Source organism: Neofelis nebulosa, chromosome 3, assembly GCF_028018385.1.
Source record: "Neofelis nebulosa isolate mNeoNeb1 chromosome 3, mNeoNeb1.pri, whole genome shotgun sequence".
In the NCBI taxonomy this organism is placed as follows: Eukaryota; Metazoa; Chordata; class Mammalia; order Carnivora; family Felidae; genus Neofelis; species Neofelis nebulosa.
Window position 1 is genome coordinate 17,533,140 of NC_080784.1, and position 6,000 is coordinate 17,539,139.

Here is a 6,000-nt window from a genome sequence, read left to right on the forward strand (position 1 = left end):
TATAAATTCTCAGAAGGACAGTAGTCAAGGGAGAAAGCTACGGTTTGCCACAGTTGGTCGAAGGAGAGACGAGGGTGGATTATGGAAGTTGTATGTTAATGGCACAGGCTGAGAGTTTGGGGATAGTTTTTATTAGTTACCTCACAGAGATTCTCAACTCAAATATTCACCTAGCGGGCCTTGTGTGCCCAATAATGTGGCCCAGCAGTGAAAAGTGCCCCTTCTAGCACCCCAGTAATGACTTTTTTAAATGCCTGCTCGGAGCCTTAAGAAAGACCGAGCTAGGAACAATGTTTTTAATTTTTAATACACATGCTGACTTACTGGCAGTCTGTTTTTTATTAGTGTTGCCTGATTTTCCTTTAAAAACGGGCTGAATATGCTTTAGAGAGACAAGTCAGAAACTGTACAGTCACATGCACGATGCGGGTTGTTCTCATGGTATTGCGGGGAGGGAGCTTGAATGTCTCAGTGAGCAAAATACGAATGGAGTAGAGAGTCCCCAGACGGTTCCAGACGAAGCTTAACGTCCCCTGAATGAACATACAAGTGTTTCCCTGCGTCCGCCGGTAGGAAAAATTCTCATGGTAGAGTTCAAAGCGGCTGGGAAGGATGGCATCTTAGACTGATTCATTCACACGCAGATCATAAACCCAGACACGACCTTCAAATGATCCCTTCATGACATCACAGGAAAACAAAACAAGACAGCTTTTTGGTAGCATTCCAGCAGAATAACTCCACTGTTTTCCACCACCTGCCTTAGAGAGATTTTATAATGACACAGTCTTTGGTCATTAGCAGGCAGGTACCACCACAACCACTTCGGACATATGAAGGAAAACATGCACTTGGCCTCCCTTCTCAGTCCGTGACACGGATTGCAGAGAGGCCTAAGAAAGGTCCGCAAAACTGATGAAAAGAGGGCTGCTCCGTACGGTGTCTAAAGAGCAGGTTCACGTGTTCTCTGATGGCTAGAAGGGGGCTGCTCTCTCTGGCTCATTCTAGAGGTCCGTCATCGGGCTCCAGCCACTCAGCTCCCTGCCTGGTTCCTGCTGCTGCTCTGTCCACCCTGCCCTCCGTCCCTCTTAGAAGCCAACCCCCACCTCCCAGTAGGGGGCAGCCCCTTCCGGTGGAGGGGGCAGCCCCTTCCGGTGTCCCTTTGCATCGTGACAGCCCTCCCTGACACTCCCAAGCACATTCTGCACATGGCACCTACGCTAATAAGAGCGAGCTATTCCTGTATCAGTGTGGACGTATTGGATTTGCTTGGGCAAGAACATAGGTCCCTGGAACCAGCCGTATGCCCAGGGTGCCAAGATACATTGACCGGAGGCTGCTGGGAGACGTTGAACAACAAAAGTAAATTTCCCCTGGTTTACAGATTTTATTGCAAGGACAAATTGAGGCTATTAGTTTGACCACTTGATCCTCCGTGTAACCCAGGTAGCTTAGTAGTACAATGCACATACATCCACGAGCTCCTTGGGAAATGAACTGTGTTAATAAGTTGAGCAAATATTTACGTAATATTTTCTATGTGACAGGCCTTTTGCTAGGCAATGGTAAAATGTGAAGTCACAGTCTGTCCTTTTCCTGAAAGGACTCCAACCTGGCGAAGGATACACGAATGAACATCGCCAAAACTGTAAGAAGGCGGCAGAATGTTAAAAGTGAAAATTAGAATATGAAAGGTGAAAACTAGAGTACTAAAAGAGGAAGGTCAGAGTAGCTTTGCATAGTGTTACTTTTTCCAGAAGTGTTTACATTCCAGTGACGTGAAAGGTACAGTCAAGATACCAGTAAACAACGGAGCCAACATCAGGACCTTCCCATTCACCACACTCTCCGGGCAGTGTCCTCAGTATTGGGTCTCCAGGAGCAAGCAGTCTCCTCTAGACTGAGTCACTCGTAAACAGGTGGGAGCATGGCTGCGAGTGGGAGTCATTTCAAGTTTGAGAAAATCAAGGAGGTGCCCTTTGAGTTGCCTTGATGGCGGGGGCGGGGGGAGGTTGGAAGACTTACACAGATAGGAAGAGCAACGCCCCCGACTCCCCCTGCCCCGCTCAGGGGCTATGTCGATGCTCTTTCCGCACATCTAAGTTGAGCTTGGTTTTCAACATTCTTCACATGATCTCCTCACATGCACCCTTTGTGCCATGAAAGTAAAACTTTGCTCTGTCCCTTAGATTTCATTTCCTTTTCCTCTTGTTTATCCCCCTTCAAGCCGGTAAATAAGTCCTTCCTCTGAACAGCACGAAACCATTACTGGCACAAACAACCTCACAAGTGACCAGGAGAAACAATTTGTATGCCTCATATCTTTCACCAAGCTGGCCGCCTAGGCTTTCTACTTGATTTCGGACCCACAGCCTAATTTTATGCTCCTAGTTGACCTGGTCTCTCTGTAGGCGTTTATTACATTATCGTGGAGCGATAGCATATGTTTCCCAGCCTCTGGAATCTTCAAGGAGCTCTTCCTCTCTCAATAGCATCCCTTTCGCCTGGAACTAGCACCCCCTTCGCGCCCCTCCCGCCCTCCCCACACCGTTTTAAAATCTCTCTCCTACTCAGCATTCCCTATCAGCATCTGCTCTCAGGGCCTGCCAGAAGACCAAGGTGTAATACTACCTCCAAGTGTCCTGGCCAAGGCTATTTGCATTTAAATAAGTTTCAAAGCATCCCACTGAAGGCACTGCTCTCCAGAGATACAAGTGTAGACATCACTAAGGAGATGGAAGAGAATGGACGGTGTGGGAGACAACGATGAACTAACATGGCCTTTCTCCCGCTTCCAGTCCCCTCTTCTAACTGGAAGGAAGGAATGATCCCATCTTCACCCCACCAGTGGGGTGAGAATGCCCCAATGAGGTCAGAACCGACTTTGATATCATATCATTTTAATTACATCCTTCTCGTGTTTACACGAACCACTTATGAGTATGGGACCTTCTAACTCACAAGGCAGCCAGGTGGGGCTAATCCACCTATGTCATGCAGGGAGTTGGTGGTAGTAGGCCTGGGATTTAAGCCAGGGCTGTCTAGGGCCAAAGTCTAATCTCAGTCCATTATTTTCGACCTACACTGCCTCAGAGGAAAGGCGCCTTCTTTTGCTTTAATTCATTCCTTGTAACCAGTATCTTGCTGTCCCAATACGCCTTATTGACCTTATTTTCTAAGATTACATTTTGCCCGTTCTTTTTATTCTTCTTTAGTAGAAATAAATTTTACATCATCCCAGGTATAAAAATGCTTCTTATAGTCGAAGCATAAGATAATGCCTCTGTGTTCTCTTTTGCAAAATAATATTAATTCCGATATTCCCATTACCATCCATCAAAGTTGCAAACGAATTCCCTACAGTCATCCAATTAATTGGTTAATTTTACCGTCTCCAAGGCAATCTGTGTTTAAACATAGATAGAAGGTAATAATTACACATATATGAAAAGCATCTTTTTTTATTTTATAGTTGATTTTTAAATTTTAAAGCTAAGATTTTAATTTTTCTGTTACCTTATTATAATGACTTATATTACGTATAGCGAAATAGTGACTTTCCAAGTTTAAATAGTGATTTTCAAATATTACTATCAAACGCTATATGCATTACTTTTACTTGCCTTACATGATATTGCATAAATAAAATCATGCACCTTGTACATATTGAAAGAAACTGAAAATCACAAAGCGTACGGTAACATAAATTGATGACGTCACAGAGGCAAAGTGTATTGAGCCCCACAGGCCATAATCAATAAATAAATGAATAAAAATGAGAATAAAAAATACCGCTGACCTGGCAATTCAGAAACTATCATCAATGCTTTAAAATTTCCCTTCTTTGAAAAAATAACTTCCTGAAGAATCTGTATTACTGGGGAGAGCTTTCAAGAGATGTAATATGAAAAAGTTAGCCTTGATAATTCACCGTGAAGATTAGAATCATAATGGGCCCTGCCTTTGAGACAGAGCTGGAAAGCCAGCAGAACACTCCTTGCAATCATTTCTGCTCCCTGGGACAACAGTTTCCTTGACTTCATTCAGGCCACCATTGACAGCCCACCGAAGCGCGATTTCAAATGTCCCGTGGGGGATAATGAACAGCTTAACCAGCAAAACCTTTCTTATGACCAGCAATTTAATGTCAGACGTAACTTAAATCTTGCCTGATGTATAGAATAAAGAATGATTGTTAGTCTAAATATGTGGTACCTGATGGAAGTCCTTGTTTTTTCCATTCCTTCTAATGGCTAATCAATCCAGACAGAGGGGAAACAAAAGAAGGGACTCACTCTAAAAAATACATGCTCCACAAAGCAATCTCATGCCTCACCTAATGCAATATGTTTCTCATGAGTCTTTTGTTACTCTGTAACATATTAAATTATCCTTTCAATTACCTTGGCAACTAAAACAAGGGCTCCTGATACGCTGATGACTGTTGGACAATTACACCAGCTGTCAGTAATAAACGATAATTAAGGCATTTTAATTATTAAGCAGGAGGAGAATGTGCAAAGTGTTCGTTTTCTGTAAAACTTGTGTCTTAAGCATACAGGGATCCTCATACTGACAAAATTCTTTTCCTCTACCTTAGATCAGCAATTGTGGGGCCCTTTCTCTCTCTGAGGCTGGTAGATGGCTAGATAAATTGCAGCAACCTTTAAGATATGCAGCCCCCTATACCCTCCCCCTCCCCCCCAGTTCTTTCCCTGGGTCTCTTTAGTTATATATGTAGCAGAATGTGACAATTTGAAGCTGCATTTTTAGCCGGCTTACCTTCAGAACAATAGCAACAATAACAAAGAGTCTGTCCTGATAAAGGGTCTGTGCACCATGAGCTTAAGCAATGTAAAGTGTTCCTTTATTCTGCTTATTCCTGGCTCCCCCAGAGGTTAAGCATCTCAAAAGGCTGGCATTTAGACTGAGAACAGGAACAAAGCATTGCTAGAAAGCGGAGAGATCTTTCTCCAGCACCAGCATCTCTGCTGTCCGTAATTCTTAAGAAATATAGCAACTCAATGAAAAAGAACCGATACCTTTGAATGAGAACATTCCAGCACAGGAATATCGTTGTCTTGTCAGCCGCTGTGCAGAATGAGTTGCTTGGGCATGCATCCCACTCTTCTTAGCTACGGGGTCTGCTTGGTGGCTGCGGCCAACACAGGGACCATTTACGACATGTGTGTGGTGCTCCTCTGCGATAAAAGGAGACTAACCAGCTCAGCTTGGTGCTGCTTGCCCGGAGGCATCAGATCTTTAGACCCTAGCCATCTGATTGGCTGCTTCCTGTCTCACTGTACTCCTCTGCCTTAACCTTCGGCTGTTCAATATATTTTCCCTGGGGACGCAGTCAGAGAATTGCCACTTAGGGAATTGATGGCAGGGTACACTGAACTGCTTTTATAAAGCATGTTCTATGAACATGTCTAATGCTTGATTTTCCCAAGTCCTACACAATCTACCCAGGAGGAACCTAATAAAACAGATATAATTTAACAAGAGCAGTTTTATGTTTCCTCTCTGAAAATACCTTGAGTCTAATGCACACATAACACAGTACTGATGTGATCAGGTGGCTTCCTCCAGCACAGCTTGTCTGTATGATCAACATTAAATCAAAACAGATGGGGGTGACAGGATATATTAAGAGGGGTATTAAAAATGCTGGGAGATGCAGTGGAATAAGGCTATTTGAAGCCATCTCAAGAAAGTGGCATAAATCACTTATACAAAATGCTTTTACAATATTCATGGTTGCTTTTGAATGGCTATGATAATGAGAACAGAAAGATCAATGACAGACAAATGGTAAAGCCTTTGTTAACATCCCTGGAAGAAAACAGTAACAGTAAGAAATATCGAATCTTGTTCTGTGAAGGCAGGCAAACGAAGAAAAGAATAAAAAAGTACACCTTTATCGTCTCCTATCCATATATTAAGTCGAATTTTATACTTTACTTTGGTTAAGGATGTAGTACAGGATATTAAAAAATA

The 6,000-nt window shown here is 43.2% G+C and overlaps 1 protein-coding gene across 1 annotated transcript in view; it reads right to left on the reverse strand.

Annotated features, from left to right (window-relative positions):
- SORBS2 (sorbin and SH3 domain containing 2) overlaps window positions 1-5,210 on the reverse strand; it is a 351,659-nt gene extending 346,449 nt beyond the window's left edge. Inside the window, exon 1 of the mRNA XM_058723353.1 lies at window positions 5,043-5,210. The gene's annotated coding sequence lies outside the window, so the exon portion shown is untranslated. The remainder of the gene's footprint in view (window positions 1-5,042) is intronic.
- Window positions 5,211-6,000: the final 790 nt, after the last annotated feature.